Consider the following 17,793-nt stretch of genomic DNA (forward strand, 5'->3'; position numbering starts at 1 on the left):
ATTTACCTGAGCCAAGTGTGAATCAAGTATTCCACCCCAGTTCTGTCTTGCAGCCTAGTGAAAATTTTTGACTTGTGTTCTTTGCAAAAGAGCTTTACATTTTCATGCATGTATAGGGTCACTGACTGCACAAATAGCTTCCGTATGTCAAGTAACATGCTTTGCTGGAACAGTTCATATGTTGGAAACATCAGTGGCTTTTTGTACATGACTTTCAGTATGTATTTCTGGCATGTATTTACCTGAGCCAAGTGTGAATCAAGTATTCCACCCCAACTGTTAATTCCATATTGCAGTTGCGATTGAACTAAGGCAAAGTAGACAGACTTCAAGGCTTTTGTTGAAATAACGTTTCTAATTCTGTAAAGTATATAAATAAGTTTATGAAGTTTAATGATCAAATTTGATGTATGAAAATTTGATTTCAGATAACTATCTGTAATTATCCCTAGGTATGAAACATTTATTGATTTCTGTAAAGTACAACAGTTGCAGCTTTCAATATTTTTGCAAGTTGGTGTGTGGAGTTTTAGTGTTAAAGTTGTCTGAGGGTTGCAATATTTTATTATGCGAGAAGCAGTGGAATTTCGTTTTATTTTCATTTAAAGTAAGTAGGTGGTGTTTTAGCCATTTCTAAAATATGACTAGGGTTTCTTGAGCTCTGTTGAAGGTGTCCTCCCAAGTTTCACCCGTGTCTGTGTATACCGTGTCATCAGCATATGAGTTAATTTTTGCATTACAGTTTAGCTCACACAGATCATTGATATATAACAGAAAAGGAATTGGTCTTAACACTGTTCCTTGGGGTACTCCGATTTTTACTTGAGCACTTTTACTTAGACTATCGTTGATCTTACCTTTTGTATTCTGTTAGAAAGAAAGCTCTTAATTAGGTTTTGAGGAATTCCACGAATGCCTACTTTTTCAAGTTTTCGAAGGAGTATATTGTGGTCTACGGTATCAAATGGCTTTGTTAAATCCAAAAATATATAAATACTCCTTTTGGAGCTATCAATGGTTTATGCAAATTATCAGTTAAGGAGAATATTGCATCTTGAGCGCTAATTTTTGGTCTAAAACCAAACTGATTTGGAGACAATATGTTATACTTATTCAGGTAATTAAGTAGTCTGGTTATAATGCATTTCTCTACTAATTTTGAAAGGTGGGTTATGAGAGAAATTGGGCGATAATTGTTCAACACTCTCTTATTGCCTGATTTATGGTTTGGTACTATGATAGCAATTTTGAATGGGTGTGGAAATTGTCCTTTCACTAGTGAAAGATAAAAAATATATTGCAGAGGATGTAGATATGTGAACTAATTGTTTTAAGTGTTTTACTTGAGATATTGTCGTAGCCATTGGCTGAGTTATCTTCTAGTGCAGCTATGTGATTCATTATTTCTTTCTCTGTTATGGGAAGAAAAAAGATTGATTGTGGTTGAGGTATTGCATGAATGTCATATCTACATGTGTCATTAGGTTATTTGCTGGTATTCATTATATTGTCAGCAAGTTCTAAACCTATACCACTGAAATAATCTACAAATTTGTTTGCAATGATAGTTGGTTGGGTTGTTTCTTGTGAGTCTGTAAGATCTATGCTGCCTATATCTGAATCCTTTCTACATGTTGTATCATTTATGCTATTCCATAGGATTTTAGAATTGTTTGAGCTTGACATAATTTTATTAGAATAGTACTCTTTTGCTACATTAATGAGCCTGTTTATCCAGTTCCGGTATGTTTTATGTTTCTTAATAGTGTTTGTGATCTCGACATTATTTGAGGACCTCATCTTTTCTTTTATAACTGTCTGGTGTGATTTGTCCCTTATTCTAATGGAAGTTAGGATTCCAGTTGTGATCCATGGTGTTATCTTTCTGAATTTTGATAATACATGTCTTGTGTTAGTAGGGTATTCAGAGATATGTTGATTTAATACCCGCATAAAACTACCGGTGGACATCATGTTCATTCAGGACAGATTCCCAATTTTCCTTTTTAAGGCTTTATTTAAAGATTCATAATTTATTCTGGCATTGTTCAGTATTTTTCCTTCCATTTGTGGTATATGATGTATCTGGGGTTGTTTTTGTATGAGAAAAATAGGACTGTGATTTGTGATATGTAGAACATATGACTCAAAATTGTTATTTCTATGGGATTTAACATGTATGTGATCTATACATGTTCTGGATTTTGGGGGTTATCCTTGTTGAAGAGTTGATATATGAAATAAAACCATTAGCACTTAATGTGTTTATGTATTCATTTTTAAATTTTTCAGCGTACTGACCAGTTCGGTTTAAAATGTCTATGTTAATATCTCCTATATATTATATATAATGTGTGGCTGCAGGTAGATGCTGAAGTTTATTTCCTAGTTCTTCTATGAATATTTTTGGGCTTGTGGAGGGTGATCTGTATATAGCAAGTGTCAAGTAACTTTCTTTATTACATTTTATTTTGAGTAGGCTACCACTGGCTGTTTTTAGGGTTTTCACTGTAGATATTGCAACATTTTATATGAAGGTTACATGTGTGTATATCTTTAAACTGTCATGTATAGAATGTTGTGGGGGTTTGAAGTACTCATTATATCCTAAAATAGAGAATGGTATATCCCTAATGAGTTGGGTTTCAGATAGTATTATAATGTCTGGTTTATGGTCCAGTTGATTCAACATGCTTTCAAAATTTGTTATCATGCGACTTATATTCAGGTGCATAATTGTCAATCCTACCGTTTAGTTGATTAATTTGTTCAAGTCTTGAGGGGTGTTGACAATGCCTGTGGTGATATCATCTTGTAAGGTAAACCCTAACTCATGATATGGTTTCATATCCATAGCATAATGTGTAGTATTACTATTTGTAATTGCTTGGTGCACACTTCGAGAGCGAACTTCAATGTAAGTATATTTATGAATCACATACCCTAACTTGAATCCTCAGTCTCTCTGCTTCGTAGGAGCTGCTGGTAAGTCACCTACAGTCTTGATTTGCAGTATGAGGCTGTCCTCATTTTTCCTCATGAAGATCTTCCCGTTCTTGGTCCAAGCGAATTTGTAGTTCATGGAGTGTTTCGTACTTCTGGCTAGCCAATATAGATTTTGGTTCTGTCTTGTTAGGTGTTCATTTAAATAGACAGTTGGGTCCCCACTGACGTTAATATCTGCACAGAGAAGTTTCCCATGCTTTCTTTTTTGTCCATGCTCATGTTTTTTGTTTACGCGAATAGAATTTCGCAATTATGAGAGGAATCTTCTTCTTCCAGTCCTTATCTATAGCCGCTGAGAGTCGGTGGTAATATTAAATGTCCCGGTGATGTTGAATGTCCACTCCAACTGCACCAGCAACTTGAGTTACTATGTCATACACATTCTCATCCTTAGAGACTGGTATGCCGGCGATTTCTAAATTATAATTCTTAGAATACTGTTCAAGATCATTGATTTGATCCTTCAAATTATTATTTTGTTCTTTGAGAGCACTATTTTCAGCCTTGCTATTGTTCACTTCGCTGGTTAAATGGTCTATGCACTTTTTAAGTTCACTGTTTTGCTGTAGCAGTTCATCAAATGTTCTGGACTGAAACTCCAGTGAGTTGCAGACATCTTTCAGGATTTGCTGAATTTTGTTCACAGCTTCACATAGGCTTGTATTGTCCACTATCAATATATTCTGCTGAAAAGAGTATGAAGGCGGTTTAGACGAAGTAGGGTTTTGTTTGCTTTGTTTACAATACCACAAAATTTCCCCGGGATTTGACAGCATTGCCTAAAAACAGCATTTGTGTCGCTCCTTGAGCGAAACTTTGTAGGAACTGCACATACAATTGCTGGTATTGGGCGCCATGTTTTCAAATTAATGAGCAATTGATTGGCTGACTATTGTACCGATAATTTTTTGTTGTGCTATTAATAATATAAAATATTATTATTAATAATAATAAAACTATATGTACAGTTCCGAAAGAGTTGAGGTCAGCGGAAAATGATATGACGAAAAACCGGTGTAATAGGCAGACCATTATATGCTCATTAAGAATAAACAGTTAACAGAAACATTTTAATACAATAATAATAACAGTAATAGAAAAGGAAGCACTAAGAGAACAAACACCTAAAAGTTCTGATCATCTTGTCATCGACCTAGCCAGGGCCGGGCGCGTGGCGGAGTGTTAATGGACCAAGTAGCCAGCTGGACTTCACCAATAACAGAGTACCCATGTTACACCAACTTGCATTCAATGCTACAATCGAGGGAAAGGAGGACTTCGTTAAGATGAGTTCCAAACATCAAGATTTCAGGGATTTAAACAGAATTTAAACATTAATATTCATACAATTCTAAATAAGCTTTAGTATGATTTGATAACATCTGATGTTTATTCAAGAACAAAAAATGTCATTCAATTTTAATGAACTTGTTTCTTTTCAGGTAATATTCTGTTAACATACCGGTATGTCTTATTTTAAGGAAGTTTATATATTTTAATTAAACATTAGTTTTGGCTGACTAAAGAAACTAAAGTTGTAAAGAACACTGAAGACTTCCAAATATATATGGCCACATGTTATGTCTGTCCCTGAAGGCGAAAGAACGTTTATAACGCCCGATCACACTCTTAATGCAGCAGCCTACACGCACATGATGAAATACAGCCAATTATCTATGCGAAACTGGGCCTGTCTCAAATAATTTTACTGTAATATATCCCTATCTGTACACCTCCAACATAAACTAAGATAAATGTGACAATATTTTTTGCAGTCCCGTCTCTCTTGAAATATTCGTTCAGCTTTGTGGCTCGATTTGTAAGTTCGTTGAAGTAATTTATGTTTCCACTTAGGTAGATATTAAAATATGGAAGACGACGTACAAAATATTCTGAGTTACTAACCCAGGTAGAGATACAATCCATATTCTCACCTAAAGAAAATTTCCAATTAGTGGAATGACCTGAATATATATAGTCTTTGCATTCAGTACACGTACATTTTCTAAGTTCATATGATACTACTTGAAAATATTACTATGTTCTATGGTAACAAAACCTGATGCAGAACAACAGAGAGACAACCTTGCTCTCCGTAAGAAATTATGATAGAGCCTCTCAGCATCTTAGTATCTCAGAGCCAGACTGACTTCAGAAATAACTGTGGTCAACAACATTCCAATACCTAATTTTCTATCATCTACAGAAGTTCATAGTAAAATGTACATAAAATGTTCAGAACATTTCCGCCATCCTAAATTGAATATTTAAATACTTTTTACGATATTATTTCAGGTAGTAATGCTCAAAATGTTACTTGGACTAACTCGTATCCCATTGCAACTGAAACATTCTCATGACCGCTTCATGGTGTGTACGTGACCTTTCATATTGTTTCAGATTTAAGTGTCATTCCACACTAGAGAATTCACTTATTTCTTTAGCTTTCTTCTGTTTAGTTAGGGACTTCATGTATGCCACAAGGGCTGAAATATTAAAGGAGAGAGTTCTCCAAAATTATACGAACTTGCGAGGTGTTACGAACATCATAGCTTGCTCCAGAGGAGGAGATTGTAATTCGGGGATTTGTCACACATCCCAAGTGATTGGTGCTAATGCAATCCATGTGCCATGAATATCAGCCAGATATCAATCGCTTTTTCCTCATGCTCGCAGGCTACACTATGTATGCAAAATAGCAAACTATTTTAGAGACTAGATACAATGGATTCAGTAGCCAAAAACATTTTATTTGTCGAAATAATAGAAATAATTGCCCAACTACAAACAAATCTTTATCAACACAAATAAAGAACATCATTATTAAGTATCCGCATTGACGCTATCTAATTAAAATTAAGAAATTTTCACCTTCCAATGCATTAATTATGTTGTCAAAGAATGACACTTGTTTATAAGAACATGTTTCATCTCTTAATATGAGACATCTTCAGCTTAGTAATACATAAAAGTGACAAGAGACACATTAATTAAAACACGTGTAATGAATTGATAAAGTCTTTAAAATATATGCTGTGGTTGCCTTCTTCTTCCTTAGAAAAAGCACTATCTATGTATTTTATATCATATTCATTGGCAAGTGATGAAAAGTCTTTAAAAATAACATTAAGACATGTACTGCATGTATTTCCTATCTTCAAAGGAAAAGATAACCCAGGGGAACTCCTCTCGATTATAAACTGTAGCTCAGTACGGAATTTCTAGATCGTATATCTCCGGTGTAATAGATGTTATGGGAGTCAAGAAAGAAAGAAAGAAAGAAAGGAAGGAAGGAAGGAAGGAAGGAAGGAAGGAAGGAAGGAAGAAATAAAAAATAAATAAATAAAGAATGAAAGAAAGGAGGAATAATTTACATTTATTGAAACTGAAAGATGTATGAACTTTGGTGTGTTATAATAAGATGTCAAGTACTCAGTACGCCACTGGTCCGTTTCGAATGAGTGTTGCTTCGATTTGCTGTTGACTGACGCCTAATGTCAGGCAGGTGATCGGGTACGGCCGCAGACAGTGCATTGGGAACGGGAGATGTTATGGTAGGTGAAACGTTCTGTTAATTGGAGTGTCGTATTACCGGTAATATTCCTTTTACGTTCCTTTTCCGTGAGATGTTATTGCTAAAATTTCATCTAATAATATATGTGTGCTGTCTGTAACTTCATTTATGTATAATTTCATTTACATTATACCTAATGAGGATTCGATTTCTGATCAATTTCAATATAGACTGTTTTAGGTACGTTTATCTGGGTATCTTTATTTACTATGTGTCGAATTGTTAAGGCATGGTCAATAGTGGTAAACATATGGTGAAAATCACTCATATGCATACTCATTGCTGAATATCTATTGTATTTCTCTGCATTTGTATGCTGAAGTTACTGAACGAGTAAGGGACAAACAACTATGAACTTGCATTTCGGGGATAGTGGATTCGAAATACACTGTCGACAGTACTGAAGATGCTTTTCCGTGGTTTCCCTTTGCACACCAGGCAAATGCTGGGACTGTACCTTAATTCAGAGCAAGGCCGTTTCCTTCTTTCTTCCCACTCCTATCCCATCGTCGCCATAAAACATATCTCTATCAGTGTGTCGTAAAGCAACTTATAAAGAAATGTATATATTCAAGGTATCGTGTTACGAAGTTCCTTCCAGTTTGACCTCCGTAAGATGTTTTGCATTGTGAACATTTTAATTTGTAAATACCTGAATTTAGATATCTGTTGTTTTGTGTAACATTATAGTGGTTTTATATTATTTGGCTACTCGTGTTGTTTGTCTGGAGTGCTAATTCATACTTGTGTTTTAAAAATATATTTGTGATTTAATAAATATTGTTGTTGTTGTTGAAGGTGGAGATTGAAAATTTCTTCTTGTTATTGTTATTGTCTTTTCGAAGTTGCGTTTTTATCTTATTTTTTATATTGATGATAATTTTTGCCTATGTAATTGATTGTCTATCCATGATTAGTTGCTTTTCCGTAAATAGCATTTATTTGTTATTCAAAATCTTCCTGGGACATGGGTGCGTTATAGGCTATATTAATCATATTGCGGAACAATTTTATGGATTCATGGATAATGTAAATCTTTTCATGCAATGTTAATAGTTCGAGTTGGTTTATTGTATATGTTGTACGACTGGTGATCTGCTTCCCTTTCTACTGTAGTCTAAAAAGGTAGTTTTCGTTCATTTTCTACTTCTGGTGTAAATATTATGTACGGATCTATTTCATTTAGTTGATTTAATGTTCTAGAACTGTTATTAGTTCATACACGAATAAATGGCATTTTGTGCAACATTAATGCAACAAGAATAATGAGGCCAATTGTTTCTTTCAACAGACCATAAATTCTGAGTTGACTTTGATATTGTTTTCCCCCACATCTTGCTGAAGAGGAAAGGGCACTTGGATACTTTAAACAAGTATGGCATGCAGTTTAGCGACTAAAGTGAGTAACAATTTCAGGAAACGAGTAATTAGAACACGTTTGTGGCCAGGCTACAGTTCCGATTTAACACACTGTGACTTCTACTTGTGGGTTAGTTTAAAGGATGGTATACAGAAATATCAATCAATCAATCAATCAATCAATCAATCAATCAATCAATCAATCAATCAATCAATCAATCAATCAATCAATCAATCAATCAATCAATCAATCAATCAATCAATCAATCAATCAATCAATCAATCAATCAATCAATAACTACTATTCTGCATTTAGGGCAGTCGCCCAGGTGGCAGATTCCCTATCCGTTGTTTTCCTAGCGTTTTTTAAATGATTGCAAAGAAATTGGAAATGTATTGAACATCTCCCTTGGTAAGTTATTCCAATCCCTAACTCCCCTTCCGATAAACGAATATTATCCCCAATTTGTCCTCTTGAATTCCAATTTTATCTTCATATTGTGATCTTTCCTACTTTTAAAGACACCACTCAAACTTATTCGTCTACTGATGCCATTCCACGCCATCTTTCCACTGACAGCTCGGAACATACCACTTAGTCGAGCAGCTCGTCTCCCTTCTCCCAAGTCTTCCCGCCCAAACTTTGCAACATTATTGTAATGCTACTCTTTTGTCGGAAATCACCAAGAACAAATCGAGCTGCTTTTCTTTGGACTTTTTCCAGTTCTTGAATCAAGTAATCCTGGTGAGGGTCCCATACACTGGAACCATACTCTAGTTGGGACCTTACCAGAGAATTATATGCCCACTCATTTACATCCTTACTTAGCCGTATCCTGCCGGCCCATAATAATAATTAGAGTATTATTTGACCCAATATGTAAAATTAATTCATAAAAGTTACAGTCTAACATGTTAAAGCATCGTATCCCCAGATAGTTGATAACGGATGTTGAGCAAGACAGTGAGTCGCTGGACATTGCTTCATATTTCCGTATGACCGTGAGAAAGGGTGGCGTAACCAAGCGTTGGCAAGGATCGACACGTATATTAGATGCTGACCAAGCAAGATATTTCAGCCAATGGGAACTTAAGGATTTGGCAAACATGGAGGCCACACCGCGCCAAATCTTAATTCCAGTATAACCAACGTGTTCAGTTGCTAAAGTCAGTTTCTGTCGGTAATCGGTTTTCCACAGTTTCAGATGTCAGATATATTTGGAAATGAAATATAAAAATTGGTGGAAGAGATTTGCTAGAGTTTTTGAGCTGTGTTATGTAAATATATCACAATAAATATTGTGTCATCATATACGACGAATTTTCTGATTGGTGGTTGGTTCAGACACCCGGGAACCCCAGTATTGAAATGGCGTCACTGAAGCCTCCTCAGTAACCCAAGCTCTGGAGAGCGTCACTCTGTGTTAAATGCTTGGATAGTGCGGAAGCACAAACTTTGATTGGTGATCGTGATTACCGTAGTGTTATTACAGTAACAGTAACTGGTTCTAAATTATATTTTAAAATGTGCAGTTGGAAGATTTTACTGTTCTTGAGTAAATGGAAGAGTATATTTTGGCAGAGTTTACTTTCAATATATAAAGACGGTGTTTAGTGACCGCTGTGTAGCAAGTGGAGTGGAGACGTGCTATTGTTTCACTACTTCGCGACGGGCGCGTTTCGCGAGGAACTTCCGTAGCGAACCGTGTGCTGCTTTTCAAACTGTATTCTCACCCTTTAAGTGGAGTGTGTATTATATATGTATCAGTGTGTTTAGCTGATCTTGTAAAGAGAAAGGGTATTTCGGCTCGTAGCATTAAGCAGCGAAGATATTGTCAACCAAAGTCTTCTATGTTCCAGTTAATTATTTCCAGCAAGATGATGGCTATGCATGCAGAAAAAGGAAGTGAAATCCCACATGTTAATGCTGTGATTAACCTGGAGTAAATCCCTCAATCAGCGGGGATGAAAGCTGCTATCCTGGTATCTCGAGAGTCGTCGGATGGAATTCAGTTAAGACGCATGTGTTATTTATGGCATGATATGTAAATTATGTTAAGGTACTAGGGCAGTCTAGATAGGATTTTTAATTTTATGTAAAGTAAGCCTGACGGCATGTGTTTGTTTGATTTTGTTACTATGATAGATTCGGATACGAGAATAATGCATGTTTATTTTACTTTCACTTTGCTTTATGATTAGATGATTGGGAAAATGAGGGATTGATAGGCTTAGTTGTTGTTTATTTATGCATGTTACTTAGTGTAGGATATTCCGAGTTTTCCTTATATATACATGCTAGAAGGGCTAGATTGACAGTTTCATCTTTATACAACGTTAAATACGTATTCTTTCATTTTATTTCGGTTATTCAGAGAGACAGGTATAGCGATTCTGCATGATGCATGATTTTACAGAAGCTGACTGAAGGAGCTGCAGAACGTCGTTGTTAGAATAAGATCTTTGAAGTTAAGTTGGATTCTGTTTTGCCTGATGGTCTGCAAAGGACACGAATTGAGTCTCATAATGTGAAAGGCCAATGGGATTTACGAGGAATAATGAGATAAAGATTGTATGCTGAATTATAATGTATTGGTGCAGGCTGATTGTATGCCTGACAAGAGAAAGAATATTGTGCAGATGTGTGTGCCTGCCAAGTGTCTTCTGAGTGTATATTGTGATCAGAATGGACAGTATTAATTCCAGACTATTGAGTCTGATGTTGTTAAATGGCACAAGCATGCTAAGAAGGAATGAATATACGTGAGTTTCCGTGTAGCCGGCGAAAGACGTTATCTCAAGGCAAGCTGATTTCTGGCCTGTGTTTATCTGTAGGCGTGAATGAGACGATATTTCCTTGTGACAGCCTCGGGAGACAGAATCCAAACTTTGGCATAGTGTTGTGTTCAATATTTCTTTTCAGCTTGTAATCTACCCGGAAGTACATGAGGGATGACCGCGCTATTGAGCGCTCAAATGCAGCAGAAGGAGGCAATGTTGCCCATTGCTTTCTTCATGATATCAAGGGATATTTATATGTTTTTCCCTTACAGGATGATGTTTTACATTGTTATTTGTGGTTGTATACCTTGTCTCGTTGTTTTAATAGGGAACAGCCCGAGTGCTGAAGTATTGGTGGTTTATCTAGTTCTGTCTAGATCTTTTGCAGTGAACCGGGTTTCACATTAGTATCTGTGTAGCATTTAAGATATTACTCGATATCCGATGTATATGTATGTGTTTAGTTTGATTATCTGAATTGTTGTAAATATAGTATAGGATATGCCCCTAGTATTTTGCATAACTTACATAGCGTCCATTGCGTATTAATTATTTTTCTTTTCGTCGTAGCTTTTCTTTATAATGTAACTTTTATTTAAAGGTAACATTTCGGCGAATCTCGAATTAACTTAACTTTGGAAACCGTATAGTTGTGATGCGATAGTGTGTAACTCCATACGAAAATACCACATCTCAGTGTTTGCGTACACTTGTTGCCATACAATATAAACAATAGACTATAAGAAGAAGCTCAGTCTTGATGTATATAAGCGTTCTTTTTTGAACTTGACTTTTGATTTCAAATTTTGTATTATCATTCAAGTAACGTTTTAATTTCCATTTATTTTCTATATTTTGAGTTTATTTTGACATATTATTATTCCTTGATTTAATTGTTTTCTCGTAATATGATCGGGGATATTTATCAATAAATCCATCTTACCCCCTATGATTGTTTCTCATTCGTGTTACACCTCAATTTCCTGTCATTGAGTGATATTTTAGAGTAGAAGTTCGACTTTTATCCTGACCCAACCCACAACCAACCCACACTCTGCCCAACCCTGAGTTAGTCGGATGTTCATACAGGAATGGAGGCATCGTCCTAGAGGGTATTTACTCTTCGGTACGGTACATTACTACAACCCCTAAATGCCCTTATAACCATGTGCAGAGATCTGTACCCTTTATTTACAATCATATTTATGTGATTACCCCAATGAAGATCTTTCCTTATATTAAAACCTAGGTACTTACAATGATCCCCAAAGGGAACTTTCACAAAATCAATGCAGTAATTAAAACTGAGAGGACTTTTCCTATTTGTGAGACTCACAACCCGACATTTAAACCCGTTTATCATCATACCCATGCCTACTGTCCATCTCACAACATTATCGAGGTCATTTTTCAGTTGCTCACAAACTAGTAACTTATTTATTACTCTGTACAGTATAAGATCATCTGCAAAAAGCCTTATCTCTGATTCCACTCTTTTACACATATCATTGATATATATAAGAAAACATAATGGTCCAATAACACTCCCTTGAGGAATTCTTAATTATTACAGGGACAGATGAAGCTTCGCCTACTCTAATTCTCTGAGATATATTTTCCCAAAAACTTAGCCACCCCTTCTGTCACTCTTTTGTCAAGTCCAATTGCACTCATTTCTGCCAGTAGTCTCCCATGATCTACCCTATCAAATGCCTTAGATAGGTCAATCGCAATGCAGTCCATTTGACCTCCTGAATCCAGGATATCTGCTATATCTTGCTGGAATCCTACAAGCTGAGCTTCAGTGGAATAACCTTTCCTAAACCCAAACCGCCTTTTATCAAACCAACTCTTAATTTTGCAAACATGCCTAATATAATCAGAAAGAATGCTATCCCAAAGCTTACATGCAATGCATGTCAAACTGACTGGCCTGTAATTTTCAGCTTTATGTCTATCACCATTTCCTTTATACACAAGGGCAACTATAGCAACTCTCCATTAATTTGGTATAGCTCATTCATGCAAACAATAATCAAACAGGTACTTCAGATATTGTACTATATCCCAACCCATTGTCTTTAGTATATCAACCGAAACCTTATCAATTCCAGCTGCTTTTCTAGTTTTCTACTTTTGAAGCTTACTGTTAATGCCATTGCTGCCGTAGGTAAATTTTAATACTTCCTGGGCATTAGTCACCTTCTCTATCTGGATATTACGCTTGTAACCAACAATCTTTACATACTGCTGACTGAATACTTCTGCCTTTTGAAGATCCTCGCATACACACTCCCCGTGTTCATTAATTATTACTGGAATGTCCTTCTTGGAACCTGTTTCTGCCTTAAAGTACCTATATATACTCTTCCATTTTTCACTAAAATTGTTATGCCATTATGCCTGCCATCATGTTATCCTTAGCTGACTTACTTGCTAGATTCGATTTCATAGTACGTTCCTTCAATTTCACCTTACTTCCATAGCTATTTCTAACACTATTTCTTTCCAACCTCCTTCGTATGTTTACTTCTCTGTTATAATATATAATATAATATATTGGATCATTACCCTTTACAGGTACAAACCTTGTTTCACATTCCTCGACAATTGCTTTAAACCAATCCCAGAGTCTGTTTACATTTTTATTTACATTTACCAGCGATCGTACTTACTTTTTAAAAACTCCCTCATGCCTGTTTCATTAGCCATATGGTACTGCCTAATAGTCCTAATTTTAATACCCTCCTTTCTTTCACATATATTTTTAACTACGACAGAAACAGCTTCGTGATCACGAATACCATCTATTACTTCGGTTTCTCTATAGAGCTTATCTGGTTTTACCAGCACCCCATGCAGAATATTCCTCCATCTAGCTGTTTCCCTCACTTTCTGAATCGGATATCCTTTGGCATTTGTTGGTCGTGCTTCCTCTCTTTCGCATTACCTTCCCAATTGACATTTGGTAAATTGAGATCACCCGCTACAATCATGTTCTTTTCCTTATCGTTTCCCACATTGCTGATTATCTCATCAAATAGTTCTGAATCTGCGTCTGCTCTACCTTTTCCCGGTCTCTACACTTCAAAGAAATCAAGTTGCCTATTATCTATAGAGATGAGCCTTTCAACTAGAATTTCATGTTTGTCATCTTTAACTTTTCGCAGCTAACAAATTTTTTCTTTCACCATGATGAACACACCCCCTCCGACCATTCCTATCTCTACGATACGCCCTCCAGTTCCGTGGGAATATTTCTCATCCATTATATCATTTCCCAGCCATGATTCAATTCCTATTGCAATATCTGCTAAGTATATATCTATTAAATTATGTAATTGTATTACTTTCTTTATAACACTGTCTTCTACAGTTGAGCACTAAGATTTTTGTCATCCCTACTTGATTTCCAGTTCCGCGTTCGCTTATCACCACTCCCTAGGCCACCCCTTTTCCCTGAATCCTCACACAAAAGGAACATGCAACGGGGTGCAGTTTGGCAATACGACATATATTCGGATAAGTCCTACTTTAACTTGTACTACAATGAGGGATATATATACATCAGATAATATCGTGGTGATATCATCCAGAATGTATTGTCCAGTGTCACAGTCAGTGAATGTCACGCGCGATGATGTTTGGAACCGCTGGATGCCACAATACCAACTCCAATACTCAGACCATAATGCAAAAAATCATGGCTGCTGTACCGTTCCAAAGATGACATGGCGATGAATAACCTGATAATAGCCGTAAGTAATTTTTAGTACGAAAATTTTTTTCTAGTGGCTTTTACGTCGCACCGACACAGATATGTCTTATGGCGACGGTGGGATAGGAAAGGCCCAGGAGTTGGAAGGAAACGGCCGTGGCCTTAATTAATGTACATCTCCAGCATTTGCCTGGTATGAAAATGGGAAATCACGGAAAACCATCTTCAGGGCTGCCGACAGTGGGATTTGAACCCTCTATCTCCCGGAGGCAAGCTCACAGCCGCGCGCCCCTAACCGCACGGCCAACTCGCCCGGTACCATAATGTTTATCCATGATTATCAAACACGCAATATTTGAAATATAAAATAACAGTTGTAATTTAAATTGCACTTTATGAAAGTATGTCACATAGAGTGGATTTGAAGCCTTTACAACAAACTGTAAGTTATAAGTACGATTCCATTTAAATGTAAACACATATTCAAGAAAATTAAAGACTAGGCTAAATAACATAGTACTAACAAAAAATTCAGTTTTCCTTCTCTTAACACTAGCACAACATACCTATTAGGTCATTATTCACCCTTCACCAAAATATTGCAGTCGAAAAAACTAGCAGTGTACACTTCCAACAAACGAAATACAGACTAAGCAAATTAACACCAAGCACAGAAAAAATCAGTTTTCCTCCTAACTTATTAACACTAACACAACATATTCATTAGTTTGTTATTCACCCTTCACCAAAATATTGCAGTCGGACAAAACTAGTAGAGCAAACATTAAACATATAAATTAGTCCTACAGACTAAGCAATAAACACCAAGCGGAGAAAAAAACAGTTTTCCTCCTAACTTCCTAACTTAATAACACTAACACAACATACCCATTAGCTTATTATATACCCTTCACCAAAATATTGCAGTCGAACAAACCTAGCACTGTGCACATCCAACAAACAAATTTTCTACAACAAAAAATAAATATTGATTAATGACTCAAAATTAATTAATTTATTACCGTAAAGTTACTTGCTGGTGAGTTTCAATTCTTTCCTAATGTGCTGTGTCTGCCTGAGAGTTGCTTCATCTGTCTTATTATTGGCACCCTGCTTTCTAAGTGTCTTGGCAATTTCTTGGGAGATTTCTTTTAATTCAAGACCTTTGTGTAATTGTTAATAAAAATATTGGCCAGAATTTTCACACACTTCTTCATAATTCTGGTCAAAGGACACCACACTTGCATACTTCACTCGCATTATCAACACTACTTTCAAAGGCTTCAACTCCTAAAGCAACTATTGCATCCCTTTGGTTTTCTAATTTTGAAAATTCTGCTTCCTAAGCACTACTTATGGACCTGAAAGAGCATGAATATTTTACAACACATAGAAACAATGATCGGTGATGGGCACCTCAAGCCACCTTTGTTAAACTTCCTAAAATATGAGAATATTTTGGACACATCACAGCGTATCACCATTTCTTCTTTGGAATGTAGCATCTCAACACAATCAGCACAGATGTTATACTTCTTAAGCTTCTCAATAACATTCATACTAGTATAGCTGGCAATACAAATGAGAAACCTCTGTGAGTGGGGCGGGATTGTTACACACTCTATGCCACCTAATGCAAAATCTGTGTTGTCTAAATTCTGAACTTGTTTCTTTTGGATATTGTATAGTTAAGTTGAAAAATCATCGAGTGTGAATTCACCAAGTTTACAGGATTGCATTTTGAGTACGCTCAACACTTTCTATTTTCTCTCTGACTCAAGAATCTGTTCAACTGAAACATTATAAGAACACCTACTTAACCTTTTATTAGCTCCAAACCTTCCTTCCAAACAATCAGTCTGTAACATTGCTGTAGGTATATATGACCAGTTAAAGTTACTAAAAAGTACCTACACGACCGAACTAATGCTGTAAAAGTATGAGTCAAAGGTAGGTAAATTTCATTACTCAGTTTCCCTGAAGCACACAAAGATAAACAAACACATAACCTATACGTGACCACGTGTAAACAGATACTTAGTATATTAAACTTCCAGAAGAAAAGAACCGGACGATTCGTATACTTGCTTATCACTATTGAGAGGTATTAAACGCAGCCACAAAAGCAGACCCGAAATACTTCAGTCGCAACGATTACTTTAAACTGGCATTCATGAACACAAGAATTCATTTATGGCCCGCGCTCACAGCCATCTTGCCAATAATCGAAACCTGCCTTGAAGTCTGACAAGACCAACTACATTGTAGCCAGACCTTATTGCAGCTATCGATATTAGCTAAAATTGCGCCCCGATCGGTTTGTTCAAATGTAAACATGAGCATGTGCGTGTTTAGTTCTTTCTGTTGGTTTGGTTTCATTAGAAAGCATCAGTGTAGTGATGTTTTTACTGAAATTTGGTTTTAAAACTAGTTTGATATTCAGATTAGAAAATAAGATCTATTAGAACGTGTCAATTGTATTGCATGCCTGAATGTAATTCATATTACGGCAGATGCACTTACATTCAGATCAAGTGTACTTAATGCATCGTGACAATTTCGTAGTTACAAGTAACTTATTAGGGTGCATTAAACATTCGAGGATATTTTTTTCAAAAGAGAGGATGTATTCCATGTACTTAATGAGCTGTTTTTTCGGATAAGGCCAAAACTCTGTGTTGGTGCCAATCCTAGTACATTTCTCAATTACTACACCTTTTGAAGATTTTAAAAGTGAGGTTATAAAAAGTGATAAAGCTATTTATTTCAAAATCAAATCAAATCTCTTTATTTGCAAATGAGGTGTCTACCTCGTTGGCAAATGGTACACTAAAATACATTATTGTCAAGCACTAAATTTTAAATTAACATGAGACGAAGAAAATTTTCCTAGAATACAATATTATACAATTTACGCTAATAATTTGTTCTATTAAACACACACATCATCCTTAATAAATTTATATTGTTTAAAAAATTCTACTTATAATATCTTAGAAACATGGTCAACTCATACACAGTATGTGAAATTACTTCTAATAATAATATACAACTGGTATAAGATTAAAATTAACATTGAATTTATTTACATATTTATATTTTACCCATTTCAGAACGTAAGTAGCATAACGACCTGCTGCATCTTAACCAGAGCCCCTTTTGCCACCACTTTTCAGAGTTCCTGAAGGGCTTTCACGGCTACCGTAGCGGTCCCAGGGCCCTCGAAGTCCCCACTGTACTTCACCCCTACAGGCAGTCCCCTACTTGGGCTGTCTAAACTCTATAGATCAGGGGATGGAATTAATTTAATCACACACATTTTTTATTTACAATATCCTGCACTGGTCGAATGCCC

Source organism: Anabrus simplex, chromosome 2 (assembly GCF_040414725.1).
Source record: "Anabrus simplex isolate iqAnaSimp1 chromosome 2, ASM4041472v1, whole genome shotgun sequence".
Lineage (NCBI taxonomy): Eukaryota > Metazoa > Arthropoda > Insecta > Orthoptera > Tettigoniidae > Anabrus > Anabrus simplex.